Genomic DNA, 14,899 nt, shown 5'->3' with positions numbered 1-14,899 from the left:
TGTAGAAGTGGTGAGGTCTTTTAACCATGACTCTGTTGCAGAAATGAGTGTCTCGTTGTCAGGGAAGTGGGTCCCCCCGAAGAAATGATTTGAGGGAAGGAAACAAGAAGTCCGATGATGCAAGATCGGGTGAGTAGGCTGGATGGGGCAGTATTTCATATCCACAAGTGGCCTCTTGTGTTGTTGCAATTTCAGAAGTCTGACTGGTGCATTGTCTTGAAGAATTCTCACACCTTTGGACAGCATGCCACGCTTACATGTTTTGATTTTCTCCCGTAATTTTGTAAGTTGGCATAATAGGCACCTGTAATTGTTCTACCTTTCGACAGGTAATCAGTCATTATTACGCCTTTCTCATCCCAAAACACTGTCTGAAAGACCTTTCCTGCTGACGCTTGGACCCTTGCCTTCTTTTTTTTGGGGGGGGGGGGGGGAACCATGATGTTGCCATTCCATGGACTGCTTTTTACTTTCATCCTGAGTGATTAGATGAGAGAAAAAGTCTTCCTCATTTTTTTTTGGCACAGGGCTAACAACTCTTGTGATTTCTGTTGTCGATCAGCCTTCTGGAAACCAGTCAATAATTGGGGAATAAATAAACTTCCTTATTGCTGCTAAGTACGGTACATGTACCAGGAACAATAATTCTCATCACAGCGATATGGCCAGGAGTTTTACATTATATATGTGATTAAATTGGAAAAAAATTAGTTACATGGGAAATTGAGTTACACAAAATTAAACATGTAAAAATGAAATTATAATAATAGGAAAATATAAAGCAGAACTGAACGTAATAACCCAGTTTGGAGAGATTTATCCCAGTTCAACAGATGCAATCCACTCGAGGGGCATATGACGGTATTTGTAGTCGGTAGCCATTTTCTGTAGGTTGACTCCAAGACTGAACAGTGCCTGAATTTTGGGGATTGCCTGGGCAGGTAGGAACCGACTACACAGTTTCAACCAGTTGTATTTGAGGATTAGTATGGGGTCTGACCTCAAGGATGGCAGAGGATTGTGCCACTGACAGAAATCCCAGATGTTTGGGGCATTTATGACTCCTATGTACATTTTTAATGTAGTCAATAAACACCTGCTGTCAATTAACCTTGGGAGCCTGGGTACATTTAGCTGCTCAGCCATGTCAGTTGTTTTCAATTAAGGGGGGTCAGCGATGTTTATTTGTGGACCATTTCAGGGTCCACTATTCACACGAGAACACCGGTTTTTGAAGTGAGGGCAACGCAGATGCCCAAATTTCAACAGCATATAAAATAACCGGTTAAACAGTGGCTTGAAGATATCTGGTAGTAGTTGCGTCATCGTTGAAATGAAGTAAGTGTTGTTTTGCTCTCCAGCATGGGGTGTTAAATTGCTTCCAGAGGTATTCTGTATGAACATTAAATTTCAGCTTCGGATCAAAATAGACACCGAGGTCCTTATGGCAGGTAACCACTGGGATGAGAGTACCCAAAACTGATGGTTGAATTGCTGTTGGTTGCTGTTTCAATGAGTAAATCATTATTGCAGATTTTGAAGGGTTAAGGTTTAACCCAAACATCTTCAAGTAAGTTGAAAGAGCGGTCAGGTTCTCTGTGACTGAAGACGTAATTGCCATTGGGTTTGCAGACGGTGGGATTAAGGTAAGAAATTTTATATTGTCGGCATATATTAGAGCATCATCATGGAGTTGCATGAAAGGAATTAGAATGGCTGAGAAAAGAAGGCCAGACAGGACGCCATCTTGTAGGACTCCTCCTGCATTGATTTTTCTTGTAAAGTGGGTCTTCTTCATTGTGAGGTGGACACTTCTATTTCTCAATAAGGCAGTGAAGAAAGCTAGTAGGTCTCCATTAATCCTGAAGAAGAATTGGAGAAGACGGAGAAGGGCTGTGACGTCTAGGCTGTCAAAAGCAGCTTCAATATCGGCGTACACAATAGCTAATTCGGATTTAGTTTCGAAGGCTTGAAGAATTGATGTCTGTTGTTGTTATTTGGTTTTTAGGAGCGTTAGCAACTAAGGCCATATTGCTCCGGGGATATGCGGTGGTCATTCCCTGACCTTTCCGCATTCTCCATATTTGGTGGTCACAGGCTCGAACCCCGGTCTAATCAAGAAGTGTGTGCTATGCACTGCTGCTCCTGCCCACTTGGCTACGGAGGCACCAGTTGATCTCTGTGCAGCCGTGAGGTTTGTTATGGTGGATCTATTTGCGACTGCGAAATGGAACTATTTCGGTTTCTGTGGCATCAGCTGTTTGTTTAATGCTGGAAGGAGTACCTTTTCAAGAAGTTTGAGGAGGGTGGAAGACGTTGAGATTGGTCTGAAATCTTTTAGGCTTGTTGGCACTTTAACCTTAGGCAGTCGAGTCACAGAGTATTCATTCCATTGAGCAGGGCAAACTCATATGGAAAGAACAGAGTTGTAGATTGAGAGCAGTGCATCTAGGATGTAGGGGCTAAGGCACTTAATTATGAAATGATGTATCTTATCTCAGCCTGCGGTACTAGATGGATGTAGGGAGTTAATAGCATATATCAGTTGCTGTCTTGTGATGGAAATTATGAAAAGGTCATCAGTAGGAATCCATCTTGCACTCAATTTCCATCAATGGAGTTGGTCATGAAGGACTGTTTCAACAGAGCCCACACTAATCTTCACCTCCTGGGACAATTCACGCACAGATATCCGGCGATCTTCCATGATTAATGACTCCACTTTTCTGATCATGCTGTCATCAGTGGCTGAATGGGGAACGCTGGAATGGGCTCAGATTCTACCGATGTTCAACCACACCTAAACTGTCTATGCCTGTGCTTCACAATGCCATAGGAGTCAACTCGTGGATTTCTTTAGATTTCCCCTTCAAGAACAGATACCGGATTACATCTCTGGCTTCAACTTTGTCCACGATGCTACTTTGTCACACGTTCAGCTCTGTAAGAGAAAAACAAATTAAGACACAGGGCTGCAATTTTACACCTTTAGTACAGAGATATGTATGATGTTACACACAAAATATCATGACTCTGCGATATGTGGAAGTAGGTGAGGGCAATTCTTTATTGAACCACCCTTGTATATGGTAATGCTAGGAGTAAATCAAATTCAACAAATTTGAGCTTTCAATTCAGTCAACTAATGCTGATATAGTAGAGCTAATGGAGACATGTTGCAATCATCCAGAAATGGGGATGAAGGATTTCATTGTGATGAGTACGGGTGACCCCCCCACACTTAACGCTGATAATTCGTTCCGGAAAAACAGAACGCTAAGTGAATCCGCACTAAGTGAGCGCCGCATTCCCATAAGGTAACATATGTATTTGTAAGTTGCAGTCAGTGCCATAGGATATTTCCTAATCAATAATAAACGGTAGTGAAAAGATGCACAAACGTCAGTCAAAATATTTGATATTCAAATATTTGTACATATAAAATATTCTGCATTACATACGTATATAATTATGTAGTAACTACTTATGTATCAGAATTAAACTTAAAATTCCAATTAAAATCATGAATTTTAATTCATCTAAATTGATTTAATTTAATCATGAAAAATGTGCTTGGCCCTCTTTCTGGTAAAATAAAAGGGGTTTTAATTTAAAATCCCCTGCAGCATTACCACCCAACAATAAAGTCAACCAATCCTTCGCAGCTTTGAAACCTGGTATGTTCTTTTCTCCCTCAATATGAAACTTCTTTTAGGCATTCGTTTCCAAAAAAAGCCTGCTTCATCTATGTTAAAAACTTGTTGAGAGGTATAACACATAATACCGCTCTTCAATAATTTTAATAAGTTCTTTTTTGAAAGTTTCGGCTCCTTGATCTGCACTTGCGGCATCTCCCTGGATTTTAAATCTATTCAACCAGCCCTTACTAGTTTTAAATGGTGTCACTTTTTTTTTTTAGGTGAGCTTTCTTCAGATCGTCATATAGGCTAATCTCTTTTTTTTTTCTTTTTTTTTAATAATATTTAACTTAACTGAATTCTGCATTGGATATTACCTTCAATAAAATTAGTTAAAGTCTCTCCATTTCAATCCTAATAGCCAGCCTAGCCCTAGTTGCTTTCAGTGGAACAACTGCCTTTCCCGCTGATAAAATTAATTCTTTATTTTTATAATTGTTCTTATAGTTAAACCTGCCAGTCCTAAATTATGGCACACATCCACTTGTTGTTGATCAGAATCCATTCACTTCAAAACGTCTAATTTAATTTTCAAATTCGCGTCTTTTTCTTACATTTGTAGTCTTCATTCTGCGTCCAGACGTTGCTTTTTCATTCTTATCCGCCATTATTAACTCTTCGAAAATTTAATTGCGTTGGTTGCATTAATTATGATAAAATGTTCGAGTAAACTGTCCGTTACGCACAATGTCTAATACTGTACTGAGTGGTGACTAGACTTTGGATAAATGCATGTAACACAAATATTACAAGCAATATACTTGATAATTTTTTAAAATGTTGATCTCAGAACTACGTAAAAAGTCACTGTACTGCAATTAAATTAGCATGCAAGAAAATTTAACTGAGCCTGGGAAAATTCCTCAAGTCAGTGTGGGAAAACATTTGAATGCTGTTTTGCTATTCATTTTCAAGCTATCGACTCCATCAGATGAAACGTTTTCGTTAAATATGCCAAAAATGCAATCTGCGCTGGTAAAAGAGCATTATAGTGATGTGTGATAGTGTTATAGTTGGATACCGGTTTATAATATAGGAACAGCGTTATAGCGAATCAACGTAAAGCTAACCACGTTATAATGAGTGCCTGCTGTATAGTGTGTTCGGGACAGATAGAAAGGGTTAGAAGTGGGAGGCAGGGGGAATCATCATGATATGATTATTATCAGAGGCTCCCTGAAAACAAGCACTGCTCTCAGAGTCAGATCTGTGTACATTGAGTCTATGTGGTGAGATGACTGACTGGCATTAAAGGAAAGGTGATGGTGGGAGAATGTTACAGGCTAAATGATTCTGAGAAGTATAACAAAAATATCTTTAAGCACCTTGAATTCACAGCTAAGTGTGATTGCCTCATGGTCAACTTCATCTACCTCTTATTTACTGGAAATTGTGAACTGGAAATATGCCATACAGAAAGTTTTTGAACCATCTGGATGATTGTTATTTATTTCAACATGTTAGAGAAAGTTCAAGAGCCTAATATCCTCAACCTGGTTCTCACCGGTGATTCTAAATGAACAAAATCTTGACAGTGCAGGAACCAACAGTAGCTAGTGGTTCCTGCATGACTATGATGTCTTAATAGCAGTGTTCAAAGAGATTTCTGGAGTCAGTAGTAAAGGTGAGATCTTCAGTTTCAAGAGAGGGGACTTCAGTGAATTGAGGTATTTCTTGGGCTCTATTGACTAGAGAGAACTTTAAGCTAATGGATATGAGTTCATTATGGGAAATATTCAAAGGATATATCTTGAAAGCCATAAACACTTTCATTCCAGTAAGGAAGTTCCACCAGAGATCAATGACAATATATAGATGAAGGGTTTAATTGAAAGGAAGCTAAGGAAGGGTCAAGGAATTCTACTCTTTTATTTTTTTTCGTATGATTTAATAAAAAAAAAAATTCAATAAGTAAAAAAAAGTAATGAATCCCATAGGCCTCTTACTCAAAGTGTAAAAACCAGAGAAAGCCCAGCAGAAATGGCAGATGAGCTGACTTTCCAACAATATTTACAGGTTGAAAGACTGAATTACGGAGGAATGAAATTGAATCAGACTGTTGTAAAATAAGTGATATAATGCTCTTTGAAATGAGTCTAATTAAAAAAAAAAATTATTACTGAAGGTAAGAGTACATAAGGCTTCAGGGGTGGAGCATTGCAGTGTATATCCTGTTATATTAACACATTGACTGCCCAGGCTGATTTGGGTAAAGGGGTCTCAAACGGAACGCCAATTTGAGTTAAGCATGTTAAATTATGCAAAATCCAAATTAAAATATATATTCATCGCCAAAACTTGTAAAAAAAACTTATTGTTGTAAAAAAAAATTTCGCAAGTTATCTCGTAGTTGACATATGTAATGGAAAGTTCTTTGCGGCAGCCAACTACAAGTTAACACGATTAACTCAGGCATATTGTAACTTGCAGAATTCGCTGTATGTGAGTCAGCGCTGTGTGTAAATCCACAGTAATTTTTTGACACACTTTCGTGTAAGTTGTATTTAGTACTTTGTTATGTTGTTTATATAACATTTTTTTTTTTTTTTTTTTTTTTTTTTTTTTTACAAAAAAAAACAAAAAAAAACATAACAAAGATAAGAAGAGGCCACTAACAGAAGAAGTGCTTGAGCTCTATGCTGATATGAGTGACTCGGAATTTAGAGAGATTTTTGACAAGCCGTACAGTTCTGGTTCTGACAGTGACAATTATGAACCTTCTAACGATTCAAGTGAGGATAGCGAAGATGAAGCCAGCTCCCAGCCTGAAGATAATTCTAATTCTCCAGAGGCAAGTATGTCAAATAATGAAAATTTGTGGAATGAAATAGGGTCCTCCACAATTTATTGTTGAAGAGAATGTTGGTTTGAAAATGGGCACAACAGAATTTAGTGTACAAAAATTGGTAGACCTATATTTTTCAGGAAAATTTCTTACATTATTAGTCAAACTAATTTATTAATTTATAAGCTTTGCAAGAAATAGAAAAATGTGGACAATTGCAAAATTCTGCCAGTTCATCAAGATGGAAGGACACTGATATTTCAGAAATGAGTGTTTCTTGGACTTTTGTTACAAATGGGTCCTTATTCTTTTCCTTCAATAGGGCATTACTGGAGTACAAGTGCATTCTACAATGTTATGTTTTGGTGATCATTTATGAGTCAAAATAAATTTCAGTTGATATTACAATATTTTCACTTCGCAGATAATTCATTAAAATCTGCTGACAGGCTATACAAAGTAAGACCGATTTTGAATCATTTCAATAATGTTATGCGCAATAATTACGTACCGAATAGAAACATCTGTATTGACGAGTCGATGATGTTGTGGCGTGGGAGACTGAATTTCTGCCAGTGCATAAAAAATAAAAAGCACAAATAAAGAATCAAACTTTACGAACTGTGCGAGTCGAGCGGCCTTGTTATGAAAATAAAAATTTACTCCGGTAAATCAGAAGAAACTGAACAAAACATAGGTCATACTGCTGAAGTTGTGCTATACTTGCTTGAGAACTACTTAGACAAGGGATATGTATTGTATATGGACAATTTTTATAATTCCGTTGCTCTGACGAAATTATCTGCTCGAAAAACTTATGTATGTGGAACACTATGCACTAACAGAAAATAAAATCCAAAAGATTTGGTGATGCGAAAATTGAAGAAAGGGGAAATTGCATGGCAGCGAAATGGCCCTGTTGTAGTATGTAAGTGGAAGGATAAAAGAGAAGTTCTCACTATTTCTAACAAACACATTGTTGAAATGGGTCAAGGTGCACAACTGAAATGGAAAAATTTCGATAAAACCAAACATAATTTGAGATGGCACCTCCGTAGCCAAGTGGTTTTTTTTTTTTTTTTTTTTTGATTTGGTAGTTGTTGGCGCATCGGCTTCTGTGGCCATATTGCACCTCCCAAGGTTTTTGCAGTACTTTGATCCAAGCCCGAGGCGGGAATCGAACCCGCGACCTTTGGGTTGCCGGGCAGGTACTTTACCCACTCGGCTAGCCCGGTCGGCGTAGCCAGGTGGGCAGGAGCAGCAGTGCATAGCACACGCTTCTTGATTAGACCTGGGTTTTGAGCCCGTGACCACCAAATATGGAGGATGTGGAAAGGTCAGGAAATGACCACTGCATATCCACGGAGCAATATGGCCTTAGTTGTTAATGCTTCTAAAAAAAAAAACCAAATAACAAAATAATTCGAGATTGCAATAGCAAAATGTCCAGCATAGATCAATCAGATCAAATTCTCTCGTATTATTTAGTGCTAAGAAAAACCATCAGGTCAAAAATAATTGCATTACGTATTATAGAAATATATATAAATAGTGCATAGATCCTTTCTGTTAAGTTACGGGTTCCACCATAAAAATGTCTGAAATTCAGAGAAACGTTCATTGAATCTTGATTGGAGAAAAAAATTCTAAATCGTTCCAAAGAAGATTAGATCTGAACATGAAATTCATTATTTAGAGGCTATACAACCCAGGGGAAGATGAAGTTACTGTAGAGTTGTTAAAATTGGGAGGAAGAGACATGACACAAAAACTGGTAAGACTCTTCACAAAATGCATTAAAAAAGGTGTGACACCTAAGGAGTGGAATAATGCAATCATAGTTTTGCTGCATAAGAAAGGAGATAAATCAGAAATTGGAAATTATAGACCAATTAGCTGGTTATCCCACATCTACAAGTTGTTCACAAGGGTCATTACTAACAGTTTAGAAAAAATACCCTATGAGAATCAACCGAAAGAGTAAGCTGGCTTTAGGACAGGATTCTCAACTATGGATCACCTTCACGTAATATCACAGCTAATGGAGAAAGCAAATGAATATAAAACGCCATTATGCCTGGCATTTGTGGATTGTGAAAAGGCATTTGACTCCATACAGCATAAGGCAATGTTTCGGACACTGGAAAGGAGGCATAGGTACCCCATATATTATGATTTTGAAGAAAATATATGAGAATGCTACCTCCTTTATTAGACTAGACAAAGACAGTAGCAAATTTAAAATTGAGAAAGGGATTCGACAAGGAGACACAATATCTCCGAAGTTGTTTACTGCTGCCCTTGAGGAAGCTTTCAGAAGATTAGACTGGTTGCAGAAATGAGTCAATGTGAATGGAGAGTACTTAAACCATTTACGATTTGCAGATGACATTGTGGTCATAAGTCATGATCCCAAATAATTAGAGGAAAATCTTAATCAGTTATGCATGGTTAGTAAGGATTTTGGACTAAAGATGAATATTGGCTAAGACAAAAGTAATGATGAACAAGTATGCCACAGAAAGGGACATGATGATTGAAGGAGCAGCAATTGGAAAGGTGGAGCCATATACTTATCTGGGACAAGTTATTAGGTGTAATAATAATAAATGGCTGGAAGTCAAGAGAAGAATAAATTTTGGATGGATAGCATTCAGGAAATATAGTCACATACTGAGGAGCAATATCCCAGTTTGTCTGAAACGTAAAATAATGAACCAATGTATACTCCCCACCATGACTTATGGAAGTGAAACTTGGGCACTCACCAAAAAGAATAGAAGAGAAGCCGAGAACTACACAGCGAAGAATGGAACAAATTATATTGGGAATCAGACTGTTAAATAAGAAGAGGAACACGTGGATTAGGCAGCAAACTCAAGTAAAGGACATTCTTATCAAAACTAAAGAACTAAAATGGTCTTGGGCAGGACACATAGCTCGAAGACATTATGACAGATGGACTAAGAAAATAACAGAATGGTACCCAAGAGGAGCTAGAAGAAAACCTGGAAGACAACAGTGGAAATGGACAGATGAAATTCATGAGTTTGTGGGTAGTAAATGAATGTCCATTGCACAAAACAGAAGGAACTGGAAAGTTGCTGGACAGGCCTTCATCCTGCAGCAGTGGATTGAAAATGGCTGATGATGATGACCACCAACTGAAAAAAAAAACATGCCCGACTAAGCCGTGTGAGTATGTACAAGAAATAAAAAATGCAACATGCTATTAGTGTCCAGTGTGCCAAGTGAAGCCCCAGCTCTTTGTGTAGAAGAATGTTTCAAGAAATATCACAAATAAACTATTATTTTTGTGAGTTTTAGTAATACACTTTTCTTTATGTATTTGTGAATACAGTTGATCGTCGACTTACAACCGACTTCTGTTCTGACTGACAGGTCGTAAGTCGATCTGGTCATATGTCGGCCATATATTTATTAACAGTATTTTTTAACCTTTCTAATCTTTTTATCATCTTTATAATTTATTTTTATCATCTTTTATTTTTCATTTTAAATACAGTAATGTTTTTATCTTTTACTTAGTGATACTGTACATACCTTCGTTTCTACGCCTAGGCTATCTCTCTCTAGGAGGTTAAATTCAAACATTCTCTACATTTTAATGGGTTTATTATTTATACTGTTTATAAAAATACAAAACTACGATCTATAATTATATTGTACATAATGTGAAAAATAACTGTACATAATGTACTGTAAACACAAAAATACAATCTAAAATTAATGTAAAAATTAATACAAATGAAATTTACAAAATAAATTTTTAATCTTTGCTTGTGCTGGGTTGTGGATCATCAGGGTCATGTTCTTGGGTTGAGGTAGATGTTTTCTTGATGAGGAACATGCTGAGCTTTGTTTGAACAGTTTGTTTCTTTCTTTCTTCATATATCTCACGATAGCAACGCAAAGCATCTTGAATGATACGTTCAACCTTTGTAAATCGTTTGACATTAGGGTCCATTGCTTCGAAACTGGCGAGAGCTTTATTCAGTTGCGGAAAAGAATCTGATAAACCCTTCGCAGTGAATTTCTTTTCTGGTTCCTCTTCTTCTTTCTCTTCTTCCTCCCTCGCTTTTTCTTGTGCCACTCTCTGTGCTTCCAATTCAATCAACTCTTCATCCGAAAGTTCTTTTGTCTCACAATCTAGCAACTCTTCTACATCTTCTATTTCACATTCTAATTTAAGATTTTTTGCAATTTTAACTATTTTTTCTGTAATCACTTCCAGCTCCTCTCCTTTTTCAGATCCTTCAAATGTAGTATTTGCATAACATTTTAGACACTTTTTCCAAATTCCTGACATATAATTCTTTGTACACATTCCCATGCGGTTGAAATATTCTTGACAACTGAAGAATGTTGTACTGCTTCCAAATGTCTCGCAAAGATAAATCAGCATCAGAATCTATCACTTCGATGGCTTGTGTGAATGTCGTTCTGAGATAGTGAGCCTTGAATGCTGAAATAGCACCCTGATCCATGGGTTGAATAAGAGAGGTTGTGTTAGGTGACATAAAAACCACTCTAACATCATGATGAAGGTCATCCAGATAAGGGGGTGGCCAGGAGCATTGTCTATAACCAATAAAATCTTGAAAGGGATACCTCTCTCCGCACAATATTCACGAGCTTGGGGAATGAAGCAGTTCATGAACCAGTCTTCGAACAGTGCTTGAGTCATCCAAGCTTTAGGGTTTGAACGGTAGTAAATGGGCAGTTGATGTGCTTGAATGCACGAGAGTTTTCTGAATGATAAATGAGAAAAGGCTTCAGCTTAAAATCCGCGGCATTCCCACCAAGCAACAAAGTTAACCAATCCTTAAAAGCTTTGAATCCTGGCATCCTTTTTGCTTCTTGGTGTATGTACATACGATTAGACATGCGTTTCCATTGCAAACCGGTTTCATCTAAGTTGAATATTTGTTCCAGTAGATAACCTACTTCTTTGATTAAAGAGTTGAAACTATCAACGAATTTTTTGGCACCATCTTCATTTCCTGCTTCTCCTGTGACATGTACATTATGCAAAGCAAATCTTTTTTTAAAATGCTTAAACCACCCAGTACTAGCCTGAAAATCTTGTGCGTAATCGTCTCCGGCGCGTGATTTTAAACTCTGAAACAAACTTCTAGCCTTTGCTTGTACTGTGTGAAGACTCATGGGTGTATTTTTTTTTGTATTAAATCTTCCATCCATATAAACAACAATTTCTCCATTTCATGGATGGGTCCATGTCGTTGTTTGGTTAAAATTGTAGACTTAATAGGTGCAGAACCTTTCACAGCTTCCCGAATTCTTTCTTTGTCCTTAAGAATCGTCGATACCGTGGAATGTGATAACTTCAAGTCACGTGCTTTCTTTCTTTCCGCCTTCATACTGCTGGATAACTTTCATTTTACACTCTAAATCAATAGTTTTCCTTGACTTCTTAGGGCACACGCTTCTTGATTAGACCGGGGTTCGAGCCCATCACCACCAAATATGGAGGATGCGGAAAGGTCAGAGAATGACCACCGCATATCCCGGAGCAATATGGCCTTAGTTGCTAATGCTCCTAAAAACCAAATAACAATAACAACAACAATTGACTTCTTAGCTGGCATATATGTAGATGAAGGCATTTTCCTTTTACTAAACATTTTATGGGTACAGTATTTCAATAGAATTTGAATTAATACACCACACACACACACACACACACACACACACACACACACACACACACACACACACACACAACAGATGCTTGAAAGCGACTGAGTGTATGTGAGAGGGAAGTCTAGGAAAGTTTATCGTTCTCAATTCACCGCCAGCAATTAATCACTAGCAGTTTATCACATAAACAATTTATAGCCTACAAATATCGCCAGGCAATACTGTACATATAAAATCTATTTTTAACTTAAGTAGCATGTTTTAGGGGAGTGGGGAGTAGGGCGTGCCGATTAGGGAGGTACTTATAATTAATTATCCCAACCTGACTGATTCTGAAGATTGCATAAACATTCATTTTGAATTTTTGCAATGTACTATGACATACCTAATGTTATAATTAGTTTAGTTTAAAATTAACCAATTTTTATATTGTTTAAATAATGGATTTTTTGCTATTTTTGTGATACATGTAACTATGATTTATTATTAATTTATTATTTTTTTTTTGTGGTCGTAAGTCGACGACCAAATGTAAATTTTTTTTGTGAATAAATTTTCTCTTTTCTGATGCCGTCGTTGATTTTTCATTCTTATCCCAGAAGCCATAATCCATCAGTTGCACATATTTGCTACAAATATACTCGTAGCTGTACCTGAACGGCAAGTCATACCAGTCAGAGTTAACTCGTATGCGGCGTCCTGGGCCAGATTGCCAAATAGGAGTTAACTCATATTTGGCAGTCAACATGTTAAAAGAGGCTACATGTGGGTACATAAATCCTATGGGATTTATGTGAAGTCTGATTAAGGATATGATGCAGGACCATCTCAATATGAATGGTATCTTTAATGGCCACAGCACGGATTCACGAAGGACAAGTCTTGCCCAGTCAATTTGGTTAATTATTATGACTGTGTCATAACTAAATGCAAGAAATAACTTTGATTGGAATTTACCTTGATTTTAGTAAAGCTTTTGATATAGTTCTGAATGAAAGGCTATCATATAAACTAGAGCAAATTGGGATTGCAGTAAGATCCTTCACCGGATCAGCACTTGGCTAAAATATCAGACAGAGAGGCAACGTCTTCAGAGTGGAGCAGTGTAGTGGGTGAAATCCCTCTGTGATCAGTGTTGGGGAGGGCCCTTCCTGCTTCTAATTTGCCATAATGACATTGATGAGGGGGGGGGTGTGCAGAGAAGCTGTCAGAGTTTTCCAATGAGTTGAAAGTAGGAAGGATGGTTGATAACCAGAACTAGGGCATGATGCTTCAAAATAACTTGGATCAGATGCAGATGTCTGAAAAGACTAAAGTTTAAGGATTTGCACCTGACCAGAAAGAAGTAATAGAAATCCAGAGGTTACTTATAAACTAGGAGAAGAGTTGAAATTTGTTCCAAATAAAAAAGTTATGATACTTTCAGATATTTACCATTTAATGAAAAGAAGCAGGCAGGTTCTATGATCTGTCTGTGAAAAAAAAAAAAAAAAAAAAAAATTCCAGCATTACCCAGAGAGAGAGAGAGAGAGAGAGAGAGAGAGAGAGAGAGAGAGAGAGAGAGAGAGAGAGAGAGAGAGAGAGAGAGAGAGAGAGAGAGAGAGAGAGAGAGAGAGAATCACCAAGAAAGAGAAGACTCAAGACCCTAGGTTTGCCAAGCCCATACTCACCAGATGTGAGTCCCTGGGGTACCTGTGTATAGGACAAGAGTGAGACTACATGTGGAATATTGTAATCAGGTCAGAAGGGCAACCAAATTGATGAGAAATGCTAATTAACATCCATATGAAGACTGGCTTAGATGCAGTTTACAAAGCTTAACCCCTAAGTCTAATCTTGAACCACTTTTAACTGCTCTTCCCCCTAGAATATAAGTAACACTAATTTCTTTTCTTGGTAAAAAATATTACATTTAGAATCATTAAAGTTTAGTTGCCATTTTGAAGCAACATAGTCCAGTTCTAGTCATCACCTTATGACTTCACCTTAATCAGCAAGACCCGACTTTTACTGCTTCCCTTGTGTGTTACTGTCAATAAAGAAGTTTAGAAAGGGGAGGGGGGGAAAGGCTCCCCCTCCTGTTTTAGACAACACTAAAAGATGGGATTACTGTTATGATCCAATGAAGGATCTTGCCAGTAATGTCAATTTGCTCTAGTTTATATAACAGCCTTTCATGCAGAACTATACTGAAAACTTTGTTAAGCTAAATTACATTAAAGTTACTTCTTGCATCCAGTTGTTTTATGACGTCATAATAATTAACAGATTTTTTGGTGAAGATTGCTTCACAAATCAATTCTGTGTCCATTAAGGACACTTCTATTGAAATAATCCTGTTTCCTATCCTTAAACTACAGACTCTGCGATTTAACCCACTGCTAAGATTAAACTTCTTATCTTCTTTATAATTAGGATGATATTATGCTTCTCTAATCTAGGAAATTTTCCCAGAATTTCATGATCTAATTAATATTTAAAACAGGCTGAATACTTTACAGCCCTGGAGCCTTACATTCCCTCAACCTTGATAGCTTTTCTAATTAACTTTTCTCTGAGATCATTATATTACTTATTTCTCAGCAATCTGGCTTATTGTCACTGTTACCCCATGGTAACACCTGAATGGACTTTCAGCTGTAAATATCATTGCAGAATACCTATCGAACTCTAACTTGTCTTGCCACTTTGAAATTTATTTGCTTCTTCCACTCTGATGAAATAAGGGACTTTT

General features: G+C 37.4%; 1 protein-coding gene across 2 annotated transcripts in view; it reads left to right on the top strand.

Moving 5' to 3' along the window:
• The window catches only part of Vps28 (vacuolar protein sorting 28), an 85,776-nt gene that overhangs the window by 69,343 nt on the left and 1,534 nt on the right, over positions 1–14,899 (top strand). The window lies entirely within an intron of this gene.

The sequence above is a fragment of the Mastigoproctus giganteus genome, chromosome 4 (assembly GCF_048544385.1).
Source record: "Mastigoproctus giganteus isolate SK-2022 chromosome 4, ASM4854438v1, whole genome shotgun sequence".
Classification (NCBI taxonomy): Eukaryota; Metazoa; Arthropoda; class Arachnida; order Uropygi; family Thelyphonidae; genus Mastigoproctus; species Mastigoproctus giganteus.
Note: the sequence above shows the minus strand (reverse complement) of the source record. Positions and strands in the feature narration are given on the sequence as shown.